Consider the following 27,466-nt stretch of genomic DNA (forward strand, 5'->3'; position numbering starts at 1 on the left):
TGCAAAACCCTACCTCTTTCTAAGTTACTGAGGTGATCATAAACATGCAATAAGGACATACACACATGCACCAAGTAGCCTGGAGTGAGATTAAAACCCCTACCTACCTAGCCTTACACACTATAGATCACAGGACTTATGTCTCAAGTCTGATACTACCAGTCTTAAGGTAGATGACATCATCAGGCCTTGTAGAAAAGGGCAGTTTGGAAACCAGCAGCAACTTACAGGGCCAAAAAGTGCATAACTATTGCAGTTGGCTAGCCAATGAGGGATTCTCAGTTGTTTTGCATGGGATGCGCGCGCACACACACACACACACACACACACACACACACACACACACACACACACACACACACACACACACACTCAAGTGTCCTAGAGTGAGATTAGAGCCCCCAGCATGTATCGCACACACCATGGCTGATGTCTGATTTATATATGACTGCAGGCAAACTACTTGTGGATTATATAAACTAGGCTTGTGTTGAATAGCATTTGTGGCCTGCAGAGTGATATTGCTTCATACTGTTATCTGCATCTAGTATCCTAGCAGTCAGATAACTGTTATTATCCTAGCTATGTGTCTATAGTTAACAGTATGTCCATATGTGGCTGACTGCAATTGAATGGGCAAGCCTGTGGGCAGGAACAATGTGCCCTGTCCATGCATGCATAGACAGCATTATACATTACACCAACTGTTCACCTGTTGCTGTCTATGTGGTGACATGCAGCAGACACAGGTGTCTGTATGTAGGTGCATTATGTACTGTTGACCTTTACTTTGGATCCTTTGAGTGACATTATAGATGTGTGAAAGACCAGCTTTACTCACCATTATTAGTTTATGTAGGACAACACAGACATCCACACTCATATTTATGTACATAACAGGGATGTATATATAAATGTAGCTGTGTGTGTGTGTATGATATGTATATGTGTTATGAAGATATATGGGGAGAGACTGAGATGTATGTATATATATATATATATATATATATATATATATATGCATATATCTATTTGAAAATACATAGAGATAGAGATGCTATGTATGTGAGAGTGAGATAGTGACATATGGATATGTATATATCTATGTATGTACATATACATAACAGGTCATTTTGATGATGAGGCAACAGAATTGTACTCATTTTAACTAAGTGTATGGGCATGCCCAGTGGGACTGTCAGTACTTATAAAGTGACTCCAACCCACACCTACCTGTAATCCATTTCGGGACTTTGTGTGTTACAGACAATGACATCTGTCCCTGTTTCTGCAGTAATGCACTTCACTCAAAATATCCATGGCATTCTCCAGCTGTCTGATGTAATTAATATGTGACAGAGACTCATAATGTTACACCACACACAGACTGACAGTCTGTAAAAACACCAACATAATAATACCTCACATGCAAAAGATGTGGACACTTCCAGATTAGAACCAGCAACACCATTACCCATGCTAACTTCCCTAGTCCACTGAGTCACACAAGCTGCCAGACAGACAGGAGTCATTCATCACACAATCAACAGCATGCATATGTACATTGTTATTCCTGCATTACGGGAGACATACAATGTGTGATGGATTTCCATGTTACTGCTCTGAGATTGCCTTGACTGCTGATATACCATTGATGACTTACTGTTAAAGCAGGTATATGGAAAAACTGCTGTGTTGGTGGGGGAACAACACCACATGTTCTGCTGGGATAGACAGTAGTCCAAATATCATATGACCCCACTGTTAAACATCTCCCTTAACTGATGTAGTGAATATTCCAACCATGAGGCCTAGTGAATATTAAGGAACACATACTGGTGGACTGGGTATCTGTAGTCCCATGTGGATGCTACTTCTGTCCAAATGGCCCACTATATTTCCTTGCATAAATGCAGCAGATCCATATATACAATACCATATTATAGTAATTCTTACAAGTAGTGTGTAGATTAGAGACTTACTTTGCAAATGCAGCACTTGACAGAATTGCAATTCAGGGCTGATTCTGTCTGATGCAAGCAGTACACAGCCAATACATGGATAGGTACAGGTTGTGTGGGTTGCCTGGTATAAATTTTAATATATGTATGTGACTAAGAGTAAGGTGTCAGTCCTTAGGGCCCTAGGTTGTCAGTGAATGTGCTATGCATTGTCTCTTAGCCAATGCCAGGGCATACTGGGCATGCCTACATTTGCCTACAAGGATATCATCAGAGGGTTCCTCCTCTGAATTCTCCTGTGACTTTGGGTGTGGTGACCTAAGCACTAGTGGGGGCTGTGTATCCCTTCTATTTGCTGATCCTGCTGCAGCTGTTTCTGCAGGATCATATTGTGTAGCATGGCGCATACTGTGAACATATGTGCACATGGGGCTGGACAGTATTGCAGGGCTCCACCAGATATATTGAGGCACCTGAACCATGACTTCAGAAGCCCAAACACATGCTCTATGATGTTCCTAGTTTGTGCATGTGCCTCATTATGGGGTTCTTCAGTGGGTGTCTGTGCATTTCTAATGGGTGTCATCATCCATGGTTCCAGTGCTTAGCTCTCATCCCCCAGTAAATGGTCATATAGATGTCCCCACTAGCAAACATCTGGTACAGCTGTGATGCATGCCAGATATGGGAGCCAGGAAAACTGCCAGAGTGCCAGCACACACATTCATGATAATTCCCTGGGCATTGCACATGACTTGACAGTTGATGGAGTGGTACCCCTTGTGGTTGAGGTAGATTCTATCCTCCTCACCAGGCGGTGCTTTAATGTGTACATGAGTGAAATCTATGGCATCCGGTACTTCAGGGTAGTGTGCTACATGGTAGAAATGTTGCATATTGCTGACCATTACCTCAGCGGTGAGGGGAAAAGAAATGTAAATGGTAGCCGCAAAAAGCAGTCCGAACAGTACCCTCTCTGTAGCCTGTTTCGTTTTCGCTTCAATTGAAAATTTATTGAGTTGGATTCATTTCATTGATCACTCTTTAATAAACGGTTACCAACATTTTACAATGTGAAGAGCTGTTATTTTCAATTGAAGCGAAAACTAAACAGGCTACAGAGAGGGTACTGTTCGGACTGCTTTTTGCAGCTACCATTTACTTGTTCAGTTTAAACTTTCTTCTTGGGGAAAAGAAATGTGTTCACTGGCATGTGGTAGCATGGCATCCAGGAACTGGTGGAGTACCGTGCATACTGATGCCTGTGAGACCCCCATCATGTCCCCAGTTGGTCTTTGGAAAGTACTTGTAGCTAGTATCCTATGGGCTACATATATCTTTGTTTTCACTGGGCTGGGTTGCCCTCTGTTGGCTCTGGGTCTGAGTTGAGGGCAACAGAGCTCAGTGAGTTCTTGTAGTATGTCCCTGCCACCCTGTAGTGCTCTACAATCTCCAGCTCATGTAGCTCTTGGAAGGTTACCCTTGGCCTGAACACTCTTCTTCTCTGTCTGGGCCTATTGTCAGCAGCTCCAACAGCATTGACTTCAGCATCTGTCACATACAGATGTAGCAGACCTGTAGCAGCCCCTAGCATTATCTCAGTTAAAATTCCCAAGTTTCTACTCCAATGGTCCAGAGTATTGGGGAAAAATCAGAATGTAGGGTGTATGCATAATTTACAGAGCTCTGCTGTAGGTACTGAATGTGTGATTGGCTAATTATGATGCATTCCACCTGCTTATAATATAATTAACATCATTTAATTGTCCTATTTTAGCTTAAGCAAGGGTCAAAAGTAATTGAATACATTTTGTTTTCAGACACACTCAAACAAACACGTGCACGGAAGGTAAACAGAGCTTAGATGTTAGTGGACACAACTCCCTGAAAAGACATGCTCAACCAGGTGGTGTGCTGAACAAACAGGTGCACCTAAGCTGAAATGACCTTAGAAGTCAGTGGATACCCCCCCCCTGATGTCAGCTACATCCTGTATAAACAGCAACATGGGTCTAAGCCTACACAAAGGGGATATGCGGACATGATTACTCCTTTTTGCTATTCAGTAACTCCACCTCATTTGCAAGGGTATCCATACTCACAGCCTGAAAATTACATGCTTCATAGCCCTACCACATTAGCAACAGCACCAAAGCACCATTGTAGTGACTCCACACAAGGTCCTGTAATACATTTCTGTCACATAATTTTTTCCAATTTTTTTTTTCTATAAGGCATGTTTGTGCACTGCGGCACACCATGTAAACATGCCCAGATTATTAAAAAAGTATTTAACTTATTTCCTTTAATCTTTCTGACATACAGCATAATAGTTCCAGTCATATGTGTATGTGGAATTACATTTTTGACCATATATCTACATTTTTACAACCCCTTTAGTCTTTCTACACTTCTGCACACGGAATTTTTCTGCATACACTATAGACACTGACACGGGGTCTACACAGCTATCTGCTTACTTAATCACTCTATCTGCCTCATTTGCATGAGAGTTACCTGCTTATGTGGTGATTTGCATGCCACAGAAGTTTCCATGTTAGTGCCTGCTTGAGCGCTGCTCAGCAGTGCTTACTGAATCTAAAAATGTTTGCGCCTGTGTAAGCAGCATGACGCAATGCCTACACCAAAACAAAAATGAGTAGGCTTTATTAAATTCCCCCACCATCTTTTATTGCCTACCCTATAAAGTAATTTAATTTCAGATATTTTTCTAAAGTTTGCTGGACTGAGGTTAACCTCCTGTATTCCAGTTTCCACTATTAAAATATATACATTTAAATAGTTACAATAGTGAATGTACATTTCTGTTCTCTTCCAGTAGGGCACACTGTGGATACATTTTAAACACAGAACTCTATAAATACCTTTTCAACACACATGTCTGTACAAGCAGTTTGATATAAACACGACATACAGTTCTAATACATTTGTAACACAAGCATCTTGTATAAATCATTTTGATATTCAACAATGACATATAATTATTTACAAAATTCCAGCTAGCTGTGTTAGCAGTACCTCATTTCATCACAGAGACTGTCAATGACTACACTAAAGTATGTGTCTTCCCCAAGTGTTATAAGTAATGCCTGCCTCAATACAGTTCTATAACTAGCAGCTGTTTTGCAAGCCTCACTGCAAATCACAAGTTAATTGTGTGTACAGCTTTCTAGAAATGATAAGGGGTGTTACATCTTTTGAAATTATTATTATTCAACAGATATGCTATTTGTGTATGGCTGGATATCATGGAAAGTGCATGCAGTATGCTTCTTTACAGTAAGGGAGAGTTTCCACATCACAGCAGATGAACATTTCATCCATCATCACCAGAACATGACACAAAAGGAATCGTACAGCAGATTTTTAAACACTTCATACAAGAGGAGCATTGATAAACTATTGAATCAAGGGAACATGTTTGTGTTATCCATCAAAAGAGTCATGTCAGTACCCAGAAACCATAGGATGATCTGTTCATCCATCTACCCAATAGATACACACATATAAAAAGGGGTGGGAGTGAAGGGATTAATACAAAGAGAGATGAAAATGCACATAACAATGATTAGAGTGATGAAACATTCATGACATGTTTTTGTCTGTTCTCATTATTAAGCTGCCATGCTGTGTAGCATGAAGTTACTGACATAGGGGTAAAGAAGGATTAGGATAGAGATAATAGGCTTATGACAAGCAGAACGAGTTTGGATAAATATGTGATAGTTGTGGGGATGGATGTTACTTCAGATACTAATTTGTGGTCAATATTCAATATATCTCCATAAGAACTCCTAACTGTGACAAATGTTAAGATGTGGGTAATGAAACATATCATACACATATCACATCACACTAAAATGATGTGAGATGCATCTGGAATTGAACCCTTGATGGCATCGGCAAAAGAAAAGCTTTAGTAAAGTGATTTATATCTGCACTCCACATAAGAAGTTGCATTTTGTTATATTCAGCAGTCTAAAGAACTGTCTGAGTAACTGTTTCAACATAGTGCCTTTACTCTGCTTTAACTTTGTATTCCTATAGAGCGCATGTTTAAGCAGCAGTGTGTGGAGATAACTAGACTACTGTGGCTGATGGCAAAAACTCACCAGGTTTTGACATAAGATGTCCATAGATTAATACTAGGCTAACTGCCCTTGTGGGCCATTTTAAGCCTAGCCAATTATCCCACTTGATAATCAAACCCTGTACCTTGTGTCTGTGAGGTAAACCATAAGAGCAGAACCATTCATTGCTACTAGTCATTGGTGAGTGATGCCAAACTACATCCAAATGCAGAGTAGAAACAAGTAAAGACTTTTTTATGGGCCATTTCTAGCCACATGTCTGGTGTGTGATTCTATTTTTGGACCAGTTTAAAGGTGTGAAAATGAGGTTGATAGGAAAATAGTGAAATATGTGGGGGGGGCAAGCAGAGGGAAGAACAAAGGGGAAGGAATAAAATAATTTCATGGAGGGGATTAGGAAAAAACACAGATACTCACTTCTTCAACACTGTACTGTGAAAATGTATAGAAAATATGATTTTGGACTGTCACCACAACACAGATGGGTGACAACAACGAATAATGTTGTATAACCAATTGGACCAAATCAACTATATTGTAAAGACATATATGTGAGGTGGCGAGCTATGTAGTAGGCAAATCTTTTTTTTTTTTTTTTTTTTTTTTTTTGTGGGACAGGTGTCCTTGTTTTTCTTTGGATTTTAAGAAGAGAAGAATTTTGGGAAGAGACATAGGAATGTGAGGGTCAGTTAGAGATGGTAGGTGAGGAAGCAGATACAGACAAGACTAGAATCCGCCACATAACACAAGCACTCAGGTCACTCCACAGCAAGTACAAATATGACTCAGTCATTGTACATGCCGGTGTGAACGACCTGAGACGTACCTCCCTGGACTACATGAAAAGAGACATAGAGGAGCTCTCTGATTATGTAGCCCAGGCCGGTATGACCCTGACCCTGAGCAGCATCTTACCCTCACCAAGAATGATGCCACAGTACAAAGACAAAATGATCAGTTTTAACAATTGGCTTAATTACTGGTGTCATTCTAAGGGGATCCAGTGTCTGTCTGCTTGGGATGACATGTTTGACAAGCCACGCTGCTTCGCAAGGGATGGTTTGCACCTGTCACCCCTGGGCTTCTGGATATTGGCCAAGGCTCTTGCCACCCCCATAGTGCCTTTTTTAGGCAAGGCTCAAATGACAAACCTACCTCCCTAGAAAACACAAGTGGAAAAAAACTAAGGGTAATGCTGCTCAATGCCAGAAGTCTAAACCTCAAGATGCATGCCCTCGAAGCCCTCCTCAGTATGGAGAACATCGATGTCTGTGCAGTGACTGAAACCTGGTTCAAGGCTCCTGAGAGCACCCCAGCACTATCAGGTTTTACCTCATATCATGCTTTCTGGCCCCAAAACTTGGACGAACCACAAAGGAGGGAGTATCCATTTTCATCAAAGATACCCACACCTCCAGGTTAGTGGCAACGCACGAAGCATCGGAGACTATCCAGGTGCAACTAACCATAGGCAAAACTGCCTTACAGTTTGTAGCATGCTACAGACCACCCTCTCAAACTCAGGAACCCCACACAGCCTTCCTGAAGACACTGGAGAGTATGAATGTCTCTCCAAATACCATCATTTTGGGAGACTTCAACTACCCAAACATAGACTGGGAACATTATTCAAGCCCCAACACCCTAGCCCAAAGGTTCCTAGAATTCATAAACTCAAATGCAATGGAACAAACCATTCCCACAAGAGGAGACAATATACTAGACCTGATCATCACAAACATGGGGACAAAATACTCCACACCGGAAGTACATCCCTCTTTGGTAAGATCAGACCATAAATTAATCTCACTGGAAATCCACATCCCGCCCCCACCCCCTGCACAAAAGACCACAGTGAAGAACTTCTCAAAAGCAAACTTCACACTTCTTAAGACTGAAGTGGTATCTTTCAAGGCCCCTGGGCCAGTGGAAACCACAACCCACACTGCTGAATCCTTTGCAAATGCCTTCTATGGGCACCTTCAAGAATGCATGGATCATGCAATCTCAAATAAAACCAAGACCCATTCCCCCAAAGGCAGGCGCCCGGTCTGGTGGACCCCAGCCATAAACAAACTTTACAACAGGAGGAGGAAGCTACTACATGACAGAGCAAAATCCCTAAAAGGAAAGGCATCTCTGATCAGTACTAGCAAAAAACTACGATCACTCATAAAATCATCCAAGGCCAACTTTGAGAGAAAAATCGCAAAAGACACAAAAAGACAATCACAAGGCCTTCTTTAGCTATGTTAGAAACCTGGGTGGAAACTCCCAGATATGCTCAGAGTTAGTCCAAAATGACACAAAATACACTGAACCCACTGACATTGCCAACATTCTGGCAGACAGGTTCAGTGCAAATTTCTCCTCCTCCCCCAAAAGGAGAAATAACTATCCCAGCAGAGTGTAGCCTCCCTAACATCTCAGATGTCCAGGTGAGAGCCGCCCTCTCTAAAGCTAAAAACACAGCATCAATGGGACCGGATGGTGTCCCGGGCTGTGTGCTACATGAACTCCAAGAGGAACTAAACCCACACATAAGGCTGCTGTTTAATCTTAGCCTTAGCACAGGATACGTACCCAAAGAGTGGCGTACGGCAACAGTGGTCCCACTTCATAAAGGCGGTGCTTCTACAGACCCTGGAAATTACCGCCCCATAAGCTTGACGAGCCTGGTCTGCAAAGCTATGGAGAGGATCATTATGGAACTCATAAACAAAGACATTGGGGACCTACAGACATTGGATCCTACCCAATTTGGCTTTGTCAAGGGCAGATCCTGCCTTTTGAACTTGGTCGACTTTTTTGAAACAGTCACTAAGGCCATTGATGAGGGAAAGGCAGTTCACACAGCCTACCTTGACCTTGCAAAAGCCTTTGACACAATACCCCACTCGGTCATCATAGACAAACTCACCAGCTTAAATGTAAACCCATATGTCACAAGATGGGTTGCAAACTGGCTCAAGGACAGAACCCACAGGGTCAGAGTTGCTGGAGCTATGTCAGACTCTAAGCCAGTCACAAGCGGTGTCCCACAGGGCTCAGTCCTGGGACCCCTCTTGTTCGGCATTTATTTTTCCGAGGTACAGGCAAACATAGGAGGATTGTGGCTGACAAAGTTCGCAGATGACTGCAAACTGGGCGCCATAATTGATACTCCAGCGGACACAAACATCCTTCAGAGAGGCCTCATAGAAATGGATAATTGGTGCCAGAGCCATGGCCTTAAGCTGAACGCCAAAAATGTATAGTCATACCCTTTGGGAAAAAAAGGTACCGACAAATTACCACATAGGTGGTAATCCATTAAGTCCGGAAGAGGTAATCAGGGACCTAGGGACCCAGGTTGACAGTAACCTCTCATTTGACACTCACATTGCCAAAGTGGTTAGGAAGACCTTCTATATTGCCCACCTTATCATGAAGGGTTTCACATCTAGATCAAGAGAGGTCATTGTGCCCTGTACTCTTCTCTTATCAGGCCAATGATTGAGTACAATGCCCCATTTGGGATGTATCTCACCCGACACCTGCAGCAGTTGGAAAGACCCCAAAAGTTCCTCACCAAGAGGATAAAGGGTCTTAAACATATGTCATATGCTGCCCGACTGAAATAACTCCAGCTCTATTCAGTCGCATACCGCCTACTCAGAGGTGATCTGTGCCTGACTTACAAGGCCATGTCCAATCCTGAATTAATGGACATGCTCCACCTCAGAAAATCCAAATCCATCAGAGCCACGAGAACAAGTGACTTAAACCTCAACACAGAAATAAATAGAATGTGCTGGAGGGACAGATTCATAACCCAGAGGCTCCCTACACTCTGGAACAGAATCCCAGTCCATGTTAGGCAGAGCACCTCACTGACTCTATTCAAGAGAAATCTCGACGAGTGGATGGGAGATCGTAGGTTTACCCCGGGGGTCATCTCTGTGTCACTACTAGACAGAGGCATAGTAAACTAAACCCTAAAAGGGCGTAGTATTCTCATCCTAAGGGGTGGTGTAAGCCACATACACTCTGGCTAGGCTTATAAATGCCCTAGGGCAGATAGCCTAGTACGAACCTATGAACCTATGAACCTATGACAAACAGGACAAGCAAGACAGAGGGATGGTGATGGACACAAAAGGTTGGAGGACACTATGAGTAGGGATTATGTAGGGGACACTGGAGGCACATGCACATCAAGTGTGGGAACAGTAAGAATATATTCCTCACCCTCACAGTTGTCATCACTGTCACCTTCCTCAGTTTCATGGGAGACGGCTTGACATGGGAGTCTATTTATATGGGTGCCCAATGCTTCCACAGATCTCCCACAGCTTTTGCTGGGCCTAGCATTCATAAGACTTATCCATGTCCAGAAAGCAACCGTAGACTGGATGAGTAACTTCCAACTACTCGTATACAATTGCACACATTTAAACAGCTGGTTAATTCCTACCCTTCAAAGAATTTGTATTTTTCCCCAAGAAGGTCTTGATTAGCCCATGAAAATTCCTAAAGCCATCTGACAAATGCTTTCCCAGGGAGGCTAAGCAGTCAGGGACTTGGGGACACACATAGACAGTAATCTAGCCTTTGACCATCACATGTCCATGGTAGTGAGGAAATTATTTTATGTTGTGCAACTTATAAACAAAGGTATTGCATCTAGGTCCAAGGAAGTCATTGTTCCACTGTAGTTGGGATTCATTATACCTATCATTGAGTGCAATGCCCCATTTAGTAGTTACATAACCAGGCATATCCTGCAACTGGAATGTCCACAGAGTTTCCTCACTAGAAGAATGCAGGGTGTAAGTAGCATGTTCTAGGCAGACTGCCTCAGGACATGTATTCTGTCTCTTACATGCTGTTGAGGGGAGATCTATGCCTGGCATACAAGGCATTGCCAGACCCCAAATTGATGGACCTCATGCATATCCACAAAACATACAGCACCAGAATTACTCATTCTAAAGACTTAATCCTTTCCTGTGATATAAACAGGACAAGCTGCCCAGACAAGTATTTATCCCAGAGACTATCCCTTCTCTGGAACAGGCTCACCATCCATGTGAAGCAGAGTTCCTCTCTAACCCAAATAAGGTGTAACTTGGACAGTTGGTTAGGGAACAGGAAATTCATCCCTGGTTTAGCACCCATGCCTCTAATGGCCACAAGCAGTCAGTAAACAGTTCATCTCCCAAATGTTTCACTTTCCAAGCCCCTGCTTACACTTATATAGTGTACCATAACTTGTCAGAGATTTGGGATGCATGGCTGGACTTAAAAAGGCCCTTGTGGCTGTTAACCTAGTAAACACCTATGAACCTATAAATTTGTGCCACCTGCTGGAATTGTCTTCCAGCTAAAATATGAAAGGAAGCAGTGTGCTCAATGGATGTCTGAAAAACATAACTGAGATCCTCAGCACAGAGACAACTTATGTGCAATTAGGGTGAATATGCATTAATTCCTCAATTACAATTTCTTGGGGTATACCTTACTCCAAGGTGCAACAGTCTTGGAGTTAGTACCTGAAAGTAGCAGGTCTATGTCATGTGCAATGCCCCCCTCCCCTCATCAGACGTGCAGCAAAATGCTTTAAACATATCACAGCAGGTTTCACAATTCACCATTTGTTGTCAAAATAGCATTTACATTTTGGAAATGTTAGGAATCACACCATCAAAGTTTTGCACTTACAAACAAGGAGCCAGTGAAACCAATTATTTAAGCTATAGAGCCAAACTAAAAAAGTGAAATATAATAATGTCACTGCTTCACAGAAAAGGGAAATGCTATTGCTTAAATACAGTTATCAACATCAGTATATAAATGATATCCCTTTAAGTTCTTATGGTTCCAGCTAACAAACTTCCCATAGAGGGTACAATTAAGGTGAGCACTGTACATTTATTTCTGTTGTTCTATTATTGTAGTCTACATAGCTTGGTATGTACCTGATTTATTCACAATATTTAACACATTACCTGTAGAATTTTACATACTTCTGAACCTGTCATTTTTTTAATATTATTTCTTTACATACGTTGCATCTTGCAACAGTCTGAATATTTAAACAGTATATTGTTTGTTTCTAGTATGAAATTCTTTTTATGACCTGAATCATGGCTGAAAAAAAGTAATTGGACAAGCCATCAGAGCCAAAAATCAGCAACACGATATAGTGAAACAATGATTCCACAAATCAGAAAGACAGTAAGCTGTCTTCTTTATTAATCCACGTATTAGAAGAAAAGAGGACCTGCAAGTTAAGGCTCAGATCTGGAATAAGCCTTGGACAAGTCCACCTACTTGGTTAACTAAAACTGAATCACCTAATTAGTAATTAATTAATTAATTCTGATCTTCCCCCCCAGTAGTTGGTTTACACCCTGTGGACTCCTTTTTTTATAAATTCTGACCACTACCTCATTTGCCAGTCTAGAAGCATCATTTACGTTTTCCTAGAAACCTCAAAGGGGTATTCTAACCTTTTTCCTCAGTTGGTCTGGTTTGATTACATCTACTTCTGGGTCTTATCATGCTTGCAGTCTTAACACCAATGCAGACTACTGCTCCTATCAATGATTTAAGCTACAGTGGTGGACTGAACCAGCTATGCCTTATGATAGAAGGGAATCTATGATGAGTTATAATGCTCCTCAGATTAATCCTTCTGTCACTATACAGAGTATCCACTAATGATTATTTTCCACCCTTCCTTTCCACAGCCAGAGTGATGCCCTCCCATTCACCAAAGGCACATAACAGCTTGCAATGACACCTTTGAGACCATCCAATGATTGTTTTCTGTGGTCTTCCTAATCTTAGCTCATGGCCTAGCTTTAACTTTAGCAAGCACTGCTGCTGTGCCTTTCCAGATCTAATTGTACCCCTCAGCAGACTTGAGAGCCTTTTGCAAATATAGCCTGAGAAACTTTCTCCTTCAGCTTGTCAGTTTCCCTTACTGCTGAGGTTCTATGGTAACTTCCATGACAAGCACAACCACATTCTTACCAAAACATTTTTGCTGCCATCTCAGCTATTGAGATCTTGAACATGGTCTTTTTGGACTCATTATCCATTGTCTCATACAGAACACATTCAAACTTTTAACATTACTTAAACTCATCTCACATAGAAGCCACTGGCAGACTTTCTCAAAATGCCTGTTAATTTTCTTTTTCCACATTTGTCTAGCTGGTGGCTCAGTCATTGATTTCAACTCTTCACAAGGATCATTTGACAGTTTTGACTCTGGTTTTACTGGAATACACAGAACAACAGTTCTGATGTCATGAACACAAAATCAGTAAATCGACTTTTGGTACAAGGTAGTCGGTATGCCCTTACTAAGTCCACCTACAAGCCTCCTTGTATTTGAGCAAGATTTTCACATTGGATGAATCTTTGAGTTACTCAAAACTCCACTATTGACTCACTACAAACACTTAGTTCATTGATGCCATTCCTCCATAAGACACCACTCCAAGTGTCCTTGCCATTATATATATTAACGGGGAAGTCTCACTTTAAGAATACATAACAAATCCCCTCTCAAAGACCGCACATATCTTTTCATGGAAGTTGTACTACTACGTGGAGATCTGCATTGCACATGTACAAGTAAAATTCAAAGTATTACTCTCTGTAATTCATAGATACATTAAAGAAACCCACTCATCCACCAGAAAACATATGGCTGCTCATAGTTTAGAAAAGGGATTTCTGAATATGCCTGCAACTCTCTCTGCCATTCAGGAAGAGCATCTGTAAAACCGAAGAAATCATCTCCCATTATCTAGCTGAAAAGTCTAGTTGTAGATCCCTTGTCATATGCTGGAATAATCTGGCAATATATGTATTTGTTTAGTTGTATTTGTTGATTAAGAATGGCAACTGGGTAGAATGATTTACTGCGGAGGTTTGTGAGGAAAATTATAATAAATGATAGTGTAACTGTTCTTCCAAAGGAAAATTCATGAGAAGTAAATTAGATTGAACTATATCAAATTAAAATATGCAAGGAACTGTTTAAAGGTTAAACAAATAACAAGAAACTGCACTCTACAGACTTTTCAATAAACTGTAATATGTAAAAGAAAATGTGTAAAATGGCATATATTTCATTTGCCTCTGTCAAAATGTATTTCAGTTTAAAAAGGAAACTAATCGTTGTTTCACAAAGTGTGCAATATTAATGCTTTCTGGAAATCCTCATTAGATCAAAGTTATTTTTTTTTTTTTTGGACTCTAATTTTCTAAATCTGATCATTCCCACTTAAAAAGGTAAATATAAAAATCAGTAAGCATCTTCCAATATTTAAATCAAAGCAAAAAATATTCACAGGAAATACTGTCTGGCACTGATATAAACAGAGATAGACTGTTACTTGAGGGCGATGTGGCAATTCAGTCACTGGATCTACCTGCTGGAGCATATTTCTGGGATAGAACTGAGCTTTTGATCAACAGCCTGCAAGAACTCTAATCTGGGGTTTCACAAGAACAGTGTCCGTGACTGAGACTAAGTCATTTCTGTTTACCAAGCATGCATGATGTACCCAGAGGCTCACTAGGAATGTATGCAGCTAAGCCAGTTTGCATGACAAGCAGCTCCTGCTGTGGCCACAGTAGGGGCCAATGGGGAGATCATGTTTTACCAACCCACAGCCAAAGTAAAGTATGAGCAGCTACTATAAACACTGAGTGCATGAGTGTCTAGAGTAGTCATTGCACACGCATGCACACAGATGAATACTCATGTGTTAAGTTACTGTTGTGACTCAGAACTAAAGATAGTTTTACAGACCAAAGTAAGACTATAATTGGTAAGGGATGAGTGTGGAGATAGTAGTAGGAATGAAAATAAAAGAAACTGACAGAAGACTGCAAACAGAGCTGGTGAATACAGTAAGGGTGCAGATCACAGTGAGGAGCCAAGTATGTCAAATACACAGATATCCACCTGAAATACCTGCACACAGACAAAATGTGAAACTCATACAGGATAGAGGGATACAGTATAATTCATGATGTACCAACCTTCATCACTCCTGACATCATGATCAGATTCTAATTTATCAGTGTACCTGCAGTTTAACAGTAAAGATAAAGAAAAACAAAATAGCAACCCAGAATGGATTTCAACCCATTACCCAGTTCAGTGATATTCTTGTACAGACAGCATTAACCATGTGACTTATCGCAAGAGTCATACTGAGGTCAGAGAAAATCATATCAGAGATGTGTTGCACAACAACAGAAAAGACGCCTTAAGTGAATCAAAGTCAAGACTTCCCATGTTGAGTCATTTAAACCCAGCATTAACTGTGTTATATATATTATGGTAGTCATGCTGAAGGGGTCAGAGAAACATGTATAAGAGTAATTATACAGAGCAACAGAATAGAAGCAGTAAACAAAAGTCGGGTCTCAAAAAAGATGAACTCAAGACTTTTCTCTAGTAACAGCTTCTTAAGCACAACATTAAGTGAAATATCGTAGGTGTTTAAAAAAAGAAGTCATTTAATCACGTGTTAGATGAATGTTACACATGGCCAGAATGAAGGCAGAAAACTAAAATAATAAATATAACCATATGTGGAGTGGAACATTGCATTCTGTGGATTGACAGTTGACAATACAGTCATTAATGAGCCATGACAACAGTATGTATGATAGCATAAGCTTTACTCTATTTCCTGACAACTGCTGTATAACAGTATTCAGCTCATTTGTATATCTGATAATATCTGTAGTGCAATGCAAATAGAATAGACTTCATTTTTTGCTATACAAAAAGAAGCACAATTTCTCATTGGTTATATATGGTCATCAATGGTGCTCTTTGCATTTTGTCATGCATTGTTTGACCACTGCAAGATAATTTTTATTATAAACTCATTTTGGGTTTGTGTGGTGTACTTATCTATTTTTGGATCACACTATTTATTTATGTTATTTATTTTATTTTACATTTGATTACCAGGAAAGTCTGACTGGACACAAGTCCTTTTTCAGCGGAGGCCTGGGGAGAAAAGTTCCACATTTAGTAAGCATTATATTGAACTATAAAGTATGATGATATGCTGCAAGATACACATAATATATACATGGTCACTACATACATAACGTATACAAATACAGAAAGTGCATTATGATACAAGAATGAGAGAACATATAGTGCATATCTAATATTAAGTATGGCAGATAGATATAGAGCAATACAGTAAGTAAAAGTGTTACAGACAAAACAATAAAAATCAAGAACAATAAGAATTTTACAAATGTTATTTAGTTGTGTTGGCCAAACTATGGAGATGATGAGAGAGGTAGAAGAGGATAGAAAGTAGATAATTTGCTCACTATTATGTTTGCAGAGGAGTAATAGAAAAAAAGCTGAGGATAGCCTAAGAGGATGAGGGTCCAGCGTAGCAAGGATTGTTGCATAAGTGAGCCGTTTATATGCCAAGTAAGTTTTGAGTGTTTATTGAATTGTGTTATGGAGGATATAGTTGTCAGGTTTATGGGTAGTGTATTCCATATTTTAGCTATAGAATTTGTAAACAGGGTTTCACCAGCAGTATTATTTGTTTTGGGAATGTCTAGGAGGAATTTATTACTGGAGCGGAGAGTCCTATAGCTGGAGTGAGTATGAATTAGTCCCTGCATTGCAGGGGTGTTATCAGGGTGATACAGATTTTGTGGGCTAGAGCAAGTCAGTTGTAGAGGAGGAGTTGGGGCAGTTATAGCCAAATGAGTAGCTTTACGGCAGCACAGTGATGTAACCTATTTGGAGACTCTGTGGCAAACCTAGCAGTTTTGTTGTAACAGGACTCATGTTTTGCTATGTCAGTTTTTCTTAGATTAGTGAACAGTGAAAATGCACAGAGAAGTGATGAGATGAGATGAGTGCATGCAATTGTGGCTTTAGTGTTTTTTGTGAGAATACTTGAAAATTGCAGCTAATAAACTAGCCTACCCAATTTCAATTCTAATCAACCGTTCCATAACAGAAGGCTATGTTCCCTCAATATGGAAAATATCCCACATAATTCCCTTCCACAAAGGCACCCCCTCCACTGACCTCTCCAATTACCACCCCACTGTTATTCTTTCCCCTCTCTCCAAGATACTTGAAAAATGTATCAACACCCTGGTCTCCAACTACCTCCTGGCTAATAATCTCCTCTCCAAAACCCAACATGGTTTCAGGTCATATCATAGCACTACCTCCACTCTGCTCTACTTCCCCAACACTATACTTCATCACAAAAACAATGGCCTCTTCTTTACTGCCGTATTTCTAGATGTCTCAAAGGCCTTTGACATGGTATCTCATGAGTTACTACTCACTACTCTTCCCAACCTCTCCTTCTCACAACCAGCCTGCAACTGGTTCCACAGCTATCTACACGGACACCAGCAATCACTAATCTGGGATGATAACCTATCACCTCACCTCCCAGTTACTCTCGGAGTTCCCCAAGGGTCTATCCTTGGCCCTCTGCTATTCTCACTTTTTACTAACAACCTACATACTGCCACCACACAACCATCTCTTATACAGTACGCAGATTACTCTACTCTCATCGGCTCTGCCCCCCACTCTACCAGAACTACAACAAACCACACAGGAATCATTATCTTCTGTAGAAAGCTGTCTATCCAATGCTCAGCTCCTACTCAATCCAAGTAAGACAAAACTTCTCCTGTTCCAACCTTCCAAAGCCACCCAAAACACCCCCACTTCAACATTCTCGCCAATGACAATACCATCATCTCTCCATCAGAACACACAAAATTACTCAGTGTGGAAATCGACAACAAACTTAGATTTGACACACACATATCTCTCACAATAAAAAAAGTTCACAAGAAATTTGGCGCATTATACAGAAGCCGCTAATTCCTAACCAAGGCAGCTAGAATCTCCATAGCCAATTCCCAGCTAATCTCCACTCTACTCTATGCATCCCCCATACTTACCAAACTTAGACAGACAGGCCTACATAAGCTGGATGTTTGTTACAACAAAATTGCTAAATTTGCCACTGGAACCTCCTACCACAGCCATCATTGTATCTCCCTTAAAGGACTAAACTGGCTAGAACTTCCACAACTCCTTCACTTTAATCAACTCAGCCTCGCTCATAAACTTATCAACCACCCCCTTAACATCCCTTCCCTTCAAACCCTTCCCTTCAAACCCTTCTCTAAACCTATCACTCCACTAGGCCCCTAAGATCAAACAACAAAAATCAAATCACTGTTATCAAACCCAAAAATGCAGCAGGCGAAGCCATATTTTCATGTACCATATCTAAACTTTGGAATGATCGTCCACCCTCTATAACTACTCTACCTTCCAGCAGCCTTTTTAAGACTGCGCTCAAATTCCACTTAAATTTGTACTGGCTTTGTCCTTGTTCTAATCCAGACTAGCACCCCCACCCTTACCCCCCCACCTAGACTCTTAACCCAATTATACTACCACCACTACTAATCACAGTCAGAATTAGCTAGTTGTCTTTACATACTTTAAAATCTTTTCTGACAACTTTGTTACTAATATTATAAATGACAAGAAACTATCTTAACTTCAAACATTTACTGTATATACTGTTGATAATATCTTGTTATTGTATTAAAGCCAACAACCTGTAACGTTGTTTACTATTGCTGCAACTTTGTATCTCTATTTATCATGTACATGATATGGAGCTTTTCTCCACAGGCATCCGCTGAAAAAGGACCTGCGTCCAGTCGGAATTTCCCGGTAAACAAATGTAAATAAATAAAATAAATAATAAATAAATAAATGTTTATTTCTGTATAGAAGGCCCATTTTTATGCACTTTCTTTATAATGTTGGAGATGTGGATGTCAAATTTCATATTGCAGTCAGTCTCTACCGCTAGTAGTTTAGTGCAAGTAACAGGAGAGATTATTGTATTATTCTTGGATATGATATTAAAAGGGAGAGTGGGTGGTGTATATCCTGTAGGCAGGAAAAGCAGAAGTTAAGTTTTATTTGGGTTTAGAATTAGTTGGGAATTAGTAACCCATTTTTCAAAAGAAGGGAAGGGTGAGTTTGTGAATGGAGTTCTTGAAGAGAAGAAGCAGCACATATTAGTGTAGAATCATCCGCATATTGGATGACTGAAGCACGTAGTGTAGAAGTATGTAAGTTATTAGTAAAGAGGGAGTACATTTAGGGCCCTTTAAGATTGGAAGGCCCATTAAAGATTGAAAATAGAAGTACAGGGCAAAGATGAAAATAGGCAGAACAAAGGGTAGAAAAGTTTGTGTACAAATAAGGAAAGATCAGGATGGCGGTGGCACAGGAGGAATAAACTTTCTTAGTAGAACAGGTGCCCATTTTTTAAGAGACTGGGAAAGGTCTGGAAGGAGCTAAGGAAATAAGGAGATAAGAGGAGTAGATTAGGTAGCAGAGAAAGACAGACAAGATTAACAGTGTGTGATGTAGCACAGTGAGTCAGGGGAACATAATGTTGATGGAGACATCAGACAAACAAATGGAAGACAGCAATGAGGGAAGGACTGTTAAGCCAAGAGAGGTGGGCATGGACAGGATTGAGTATTTGCAGATGAAATGTCTGCTAGCTGGGACCCAATGGGAGATTTCTCAGCACCCCAAGTACTCTCTCCATTGGGTTTGCAACATGGTCTACATGTGGCCAATATGAGAATCCAATCTTCTGTTTATGATAGTTATTTATTTATTTATTGCTTGCATTTGTTGACAGGGAAAGTCTGATTGGGCAGAAGCCTTTTTTAAGCAGAGGTCTGTGGAAAAAAAGGTTCAGCGAGTTACATCCATCCACAACCACTTTTCTCATTTTTGCACATGGGGCTGGGGTGTCACTTCAACATTAACAATCATCTAGACAAAGGTATACACCACTGGGTGGCTAGCCCTGCTGCAGAAGCTCATCCACAACACACACTTGCATGCAGATTAACACCTATGGCCAATTTAGAATGTCCAACCAAACCACCTACTGCATGTATTTGGAATGTGGGAGAAAGCTGGAGAAAACCCACGGCAACACAGGGAGGACATGCAGACTCCACACAGAAGGCACTCCAGGTGAGAACTGAACAAGGAAACCTCTTGCTGAAAAGGACAACACTATCCGCTCTGCCACTGTGCAGTCCAATGCATTGACAAGCACAGCTCAGTTATTCTGATAGAAACATTGCATAGCATTACATAAGACATTCAGATATACTTAAAATAACAATGCAAACAATAATATAAACACACATTCGGAAAGAAAAACATAGGGTAGTGAGAAATAGAATTATACCATATTCAGATATTAAGACATTAAATAATATAGCATAGCTTATTCATACAAACTGTAGGTTCCATCATACAGAATATGATACATATTGAAGTGCAGCAGACCTTTAGCATATAATTTAGCCAGGAGTTTCACAAAAGCAGAGCCAAATATTCATAAGATGCTGTTTATGTTCAGTGTTAAAGGAATTAGATTTTCAATTTGTCTTTATGAGAGGAAAAGAGAGTTCTGCTTCCTAGCGCTACAGTTAGAACACAGAGTATCACATGCTGCAGTTTTGATTTAGATATCATAATTAGCAGTTTCTCCCCAAAAGAATGATTTCTCTTAAGGGTGTATGAATGAGTGATTCAAGGCTTGGGCACTGTTGTGGTTTACTGAGTAGTTTATGGATTATCGGTAGTTGTGTGTAGGTAAGCATATGTGAAAGCTCTAAACAGTTAAAGACTGTGAGTGGTGAGCAGTGGTGTGTGTTCTGAGGCAGATTAGTGGCAACTTTCACAACTTTATTATGGCATTGTTGAAGTTTATGGGTTGCTGTGGGGCTTTAGCTGGTTAGAACTGTAGAAGTAGATTGTATGGTTTGGAACAGATGGGTAGAGGAGATTCTTTTTCTGACTGTGTCTAAGAGGAAAATCTTAGTTTAGTAGAAACTGCCTATTTTTGTACATCTTTTCACTACTTGCAGTATGAGTTTCTTGAATTTCAGTTGGTTGCCTAAAATAACTCCAGGCAGTTTGGTTTGCCTAACCTGATTTAGATTTGTACTCTCCTTAGCGATGATAGAGAATAGTTCTTTATGGATGATGCACTGTTTTGGGGTGAATAACATGAGTATTGGTTTTTTGACATTGAGAAGGAGCTGGGAGTTTTCCAGCCAGGTTTCAAGATAAGAGAAAGATTGTTGTGTATGTTTTTGGAGAATAACAAGGTCTTTAGTAGTTCATATTTATTTATTTATTTATTTCATTTGTTAACCGGGTAATGTCCGACTGGGCCAGAAGCCTGTTTTCAGTGGAGACCCAGGGAGAAAACCTCCAGGTAGGTTACATAGAATGTTTTAGATCTGAGATATTTGAGATAAGGAAATTTAGAAAGAAAAAATAGAACATAAATATTCATGCAAATGCAAATAGAAGTTGTAAACAGAATTTCAAATTACAAGGTTCTTAACATGGTGTCTACAACGCAAGCAAAATTAAACAAAACATTTTACCATGCACATCTCATTTAAATTAGAAGTTTCAAATACAAGCTGTCTATAAAGTAAGCAAGAATTACAACAGTTTTAGCGTACAATTTTTTTTTTACAAGTTATGTTTTGAGTATAAGAAGGCTCATAAAGACAGGAGGTATAGACTAATATGAATAAGGGAGGTGGAAACTTGGTGGGTTGAGATGATTAGCCTGGGTAAGCTTAAACGTTTGTGTATCATTAAGAGAATATGTTGTAGAAGAGAATTCCATTGTTTGGCAATAATATGGGAGTACAAGGAGATGCTATATGAGTTTTGTGCTTTGGTAACCTTTAAGAGTATTTTTCAGCAGACCTAAGGGAAGTTAGATTGCAGTAGGGTTCAAGAAGATTTGATAGTGATGGGCAGTTGCCAGGTTTGTATATGACTGTGTGTGCAGCTAGTAAGTGATTCAGGGTAAGTAATTGAGGGAGCTCTAACCAATTTAGCTGGTGAAGGGCAGTGCAGTGATAAGATTTATTGGATTGACTGGTAGCAAATTTTGTTATAGCAAGATTCATGTCTATTTAGGTCAGATTTGTGAAGATTGGTAAATATTTGAGAGCAGTATAGAAGGGATGATAATATATGGGTTCTGTTTTTTGTGAGTCTAGCTTGGTCAGTGAGGTATACTTTGGCCCTGTAGAGTGAGCCTAGCTTGACATGCTCCTTTTTAATAGTTAGTGCTAGGTGTTTGTCAAACTTCAGTCCACTATCAATTGTGACACAGAGAAGTTTAATATATTCAACGGGCTGTATTTTAGTGACATTGGAAGAGGAAATACAGATGCGGCTAAATTACTGGCTGTCAGGGTATGCTGAAAAACCATGAGTTTGTTTTTTTGGGGTTTAGAATAAGTTCCTGGGCTGTGAGGTAACTTTCAATTTTTTGGAAGGCTGACTGGGTTTTTCCTTGGAGCTCTGTGATTGTGGGGACTGAGCAGATTATGGAAGTATCATCAGCGTATTGTGCAATTACTGCTAAGTTTGCTGCAGTATTAAGATCATTAGTAAAAACTGTGAATAGAAGTGGCCCCAGAATTGAACCTTGTGAGGCTCCAACAGTTATTGGGAGTTGGGGGGGGGGGAGTTTGCTTTTCCATAAAGTGGCTTGTTTCCTATCAGACAGATAGTTTTGGAACCACTTTAGGGCTACTGGGCTGGAATGATAGGAAGCTAGTTTGTTAAGAAGTAGTTGATGTGATACAGTGTCAAATGCTTTTGACATGTCCAGGAAGGTAGCAAAGACTAGATGTTTCTTGTTTTTAAGTTGATTTATAGTATCAGTAAAGCTGATTAAGGCTGTGCTAGTGCTATGCCTAGGCCGGAAACCATGCTGTGTATTGGATAATAGATTGTTTGATAGAAAATGGTCTAGGAGTTGTTTGTGTATACATTTTTCTAAGATTTTGGCAAGTGGAGACAGTATGGCTATGGGTCTGTAGTTAGTTATGTCTGTAGGGGGACCACCTTTATGCAATGGAATTATATGTGATATTTTCCAGAGGAGTGGTACATATTGATAAGAGATAGAGCGGTTGATGAGGATGGATATTGGGTAAGTGATGGAAGTAGCAGCTAGTTGTAGAAAGTAAGCAGGTAGCTGGTCTGCAGCTAATGTGCAAGGTTTTAATTTGGGGAGTAGTGCTTTTACATAGCTAGTTTGAATTGGTTTGAGATGGAGAAGGGTAAACTTATTAATGGAAGTTTCTGATATGGTCAGAGGTGCATTGGGGATTTTATTGAGTAGAGAGGTTATAGACATGATAACGTGGGAGTTAAATTGTTCTGCAATACAGACATTTTGGTTGGTTAGTGTTGGGGCAGGGGTAGTAGGTTTTCCTGGAGAAAGAATGAGATTTATTGTTTGCCAGAATCTTTTAGGGTTGTTCTGGTATTTTAGCTGATTGGCTTGGGAGTAGGCTTTTTTTGTCTTGTTTAATTTGTTTTTTTTTTATTCGTTTCTTAGTTGCTTATAGACACAGAGATCCTCCTTATGTTGACTATTTTTGTAGAGAGACCAGGCTCTGTATTTCTGTTTTAGTAAGTAAGGTGTGTCTTTTGATAGCCAAGGAAGTTGCTTGGCTTTGGTGCAAATTTTTCTAGTTGGGGCTAATTCATTAAGTATTTGTAGGAAAGAGCTATTGAAATATTGAACTGCACTATCAAGTGGAAGATATTACAGAGGTGTCCAATCATGTTGTAGGAGCCTTGAGTTAAATGTTGGTGAGAATTGTTTTTTGTTGCAAATGAAATGAAATGAGATGTTAGAGGATTTTTGTACATTTTTCCAAATCAGGAAGGTAGGAAAATGATTGCTTAATGTATCTGGGAGACACCAAGCATCGTATGTAGTATTAGATTTATTAATCGAGGTCCAGTCAAGGGTGGATTGTCTTTTAGTGTGCTTGTCAATGCGTGTGGGATGGTTGATTACTTGACTGAAATTAAATAAGTTAATAAAATTAGTTGGGGGGTTGGTGGAGCAGGTGTACCAGTTGAGGTTAAAGTCTCCAAATATTATTGTTTCATGACTAAAGTTTATAGTGGCCCATTCAAGTATGTTTTCAATATGCTGTTTTTTTTTTTTTTGCAAAGGGGAGATAGATTGTTATAAGGATAATTGTCTTATGGTGATTTAAGTCTAGATGTGTTATTGATATTTCTAAGTCAGGGATGTCAGGTGGGGAAGAGTTGAGTTGTACTAAATTAAGATTTTCTTTAAAGAATATGGCAATGCTGTATCCACATTTAGTTACACTATCAGTTCTAAGGATGCTATATCCACTAGGTAAGAGTTCTTCAGATTTAGTATGAGGCTTAAGCCCAGTCTCAGTAATGACAAATATGTTGGAGGATTAGAGGGCTATAGTAGCATGAAACTCATGGAGTTTGTTTATTAGGCTTCTCGGGTTGGCATTAATGATGAGAAGGTCAGAGTTTCTGACTTTCATAGGAATGAGGCAGTTAAGACTGGAGTTATTTGGGTTATCTGTGCTAAAAGTTGGGTGGGGGTGTAGAAGGCTTGGAGAGTGTTGGGCCTGGATTAGGATGGATGTCACATTGAAGTTTGATATGGGTAAGGCAGTGGAGGGTAAGACATTTTAATTTAGAGTATAACTAGTGATAAGCAAGTAGGGTAGAAATATAGGTGTGGGTTTGAAAATATCGAAGAGGAAAGAGGAGAGTTGGGGAGCTTTTAAAGAGGTATGGGGAAATGTAAATAGTTGGCTTGCCCTGATGGCAATTGTAATAGAAAGGTAAAGTTGGAGAGTTGTACCTTCGGGGAAGGGTATATTGTGTGTAGTTAGAATAAAGGGCTAGCAGTACCAGGGAAATCAGGATGAGGGGAAGTGCATTGGATTTTGTGTATGAGCTTGTAAAGAGTGTAGACATAGCTAAGGATGTGAGTATGATGAAACAGCGGGTAATAGTAGAATTGTGTCATAGGTAAGTTAGTAAAAAAGACCTAGATGGTGGTTGGGTACAAGTAAGTAGAGGGGTAAATAGTAAGAAAGGATATTGTGATAATGTTGTGAGGAAAAAAAGAGACCTAGATAGTGGTTGGATGGTATGTGATGGGGTAAATAGTAGGAAAGGATATTTTAATAGTGTTGTGAGGAGGGATATTCAGAAAGAAGCAGAACTGTAGAATGGGGAAATGTGATAGGTTGAAGAGAAGAGATACCTGTAGGAGAGAAAATATGGTAAAAAAAAAAAGCAGTGGGAGTTGTGAGTGTAAGTAGGTGTAGTGTAGTATTAGGAGGGAGTGTTTGGTTACAGTTGAAATAGAATATTTACTGGATGCTAAAAGTGGGACTGGTTGTTGGGGAGGGGCTGGCTAGGTTTATCTTACAGGGAAGCGGGGGTGGGTGGGTGGGTGGGAATGGGGGTAGTGTAGTGGAGCGGAGTGAGCCCAAGCCTAGTGAGGGTGAGCGAAGTGGGCCCTACAGCCAGGATGAGAGACAGTGCAGTGAAAGAGAGCTGTAGAGTCATCAGCATAATGGACTATTGTGGCATTTAATATGTAAATTGTTCATGAATGTGCTAGGACTGAGCTTTGAGGCACATCAAGGGATAGGCAAGGAGGAATATTCATTTCCCAGTTTAACAGCCTGTTGCCTGTTTGTCAAACAGCAGTGGAAGTGAAGGAGGGTGGAATTGGTGAGGTCTAATGATAAAAGACTGAGAAGGAATTTTTGGTGACTGAAAGTAATGAAAGTGTTTTATAAGTCTAGGAAGAGGGTGAATACAAGGTTATCATAATTTCTATTCTGGTTAATTGTATTGATGAAACTGAGTAAGGCTGTGGTGACACTGTGAAAGATACTGAAGCCATGTTAAGATGGATTGAAGAGATTGTGTTGCAGAACTTCTTGGGGTGGATATACCTTTTCAGGATTTTCAAGAGGTGACAGAAGAGCAATGAGTCTGTTGTTGGAGATGTCTGTGGTGGGACCACCCTTATGCAAGTGTATGATGAAGGACTTTTTCTACAGTAGCAGTACATAGTTTGCATTTATTGAGCAGTTTTTTTAGGATGGATAATGGGTATGCTATTGCATCCTTGGCTATATTAATGCTTTCAAATGGGAGCTGGTCAGGGAGTACAGTGGTGGGTTTTAATTTTTCACAAAGAGTTTTTTGATAATAGATATGGAGACTGACTTAAGTGAGAAAGAGGTGAGTATGTTATTTGTTCATATTGGTGGAGCTAGCATGCTGGGTGTAGTGGTTTTGGTTAGGGACTATACCATTTGAATAAAATGAGAGGTGAAAATTGAGGCAATACTTTCATTTTGGTTTGGGGCAATAGGAGTAGTCATGTGATTTTTCCTGATTTGAGGAGGTTATAAACTGATATCCAGAAGACCTTTGAGTTTGACTTATGTTTATCTTAGGATTTGGTATTAAAGGACTTTTTGTCCAGTCTTATGTTATATTTAACTTTATGTTTTAGTTGTCTGAGCCCTAGCAAGTTGGAAAGCATTTTACTTTTCATGTAACTTTTCCAAGCTTTGCCCCTTTCTTTTATTAGCAGTTTTATATATTTCAAAAGCCAAGGAACAAGGTTGCTTTTGATTCTTTTTGTCTGATTAGAACTACTCATTTGAATATGTTTAAGAAGGTGTGATTGAATTCAGAGACAGCTTTGTCCAAGGGAAGGTTTTTCAGTATATTCCATTTGTAGTGCTGCAGGGTATTGATAAAGGTTTCAGTATGAAAACTGGTTAGGTTTCGAACCTCATGATACTGATGTGTAGATAGAGTATGGGTTTAATGACTAATTATACAGGTAGGAAGGAGATCACTTAATGAGTTAGGTAATGTCCCATAGGATAAATTATTTCTGGTTGTGGTACAAGTGTTCATTCCAAAGTAGTTTCCTTTGAATTCAGTTTGCTATATTCTGTAGGGGAATCAATTAGTTGAGTAAAGCCAAACTGTTGAATGTTATTTGTTGAGGTGTCAAAGTTTAAGGTAATCCAATTAATGATCAGATGGAGTGGGGATATACCTCCTACTGGCATCACACACCAAGAAAAATAATCAATTGCTTTCTAATTTCATGATAAGAGTGTGTAATACTAAGTCTATCAGCTGCTGATGGGTGATAAAGATGTCACCTACACAAACACTGCTACTGTCTGGTACCACTGTACCAGCTTCTGGTGCAGGCATACTTGACACATGTGGTGCAGGTAGGGCAGCAGGAGGTATGGAAAAAACTATGGCAGGCTGAGACCGAGATGTACTGCATGCTTCATGTGGTGATGTTGGCTTTGCTGCTGCTGCCATCTCTGGAGACCAACAAGACATGT

This window comes from Protopterus annectens, chromosome 2.part2 (assembly GCF_019279795.1).
Source record: "Protopterus annectens isolate FY-2018-M chromosome 2.part2, PAN1.0, whole genome shotgun sequence".
Taxonomy (NCBI): Eukaryota; Metazoa; Chordata; order Ceratodontiformes; family Protopteridae; genus Protopterus; species Protopterus annectens.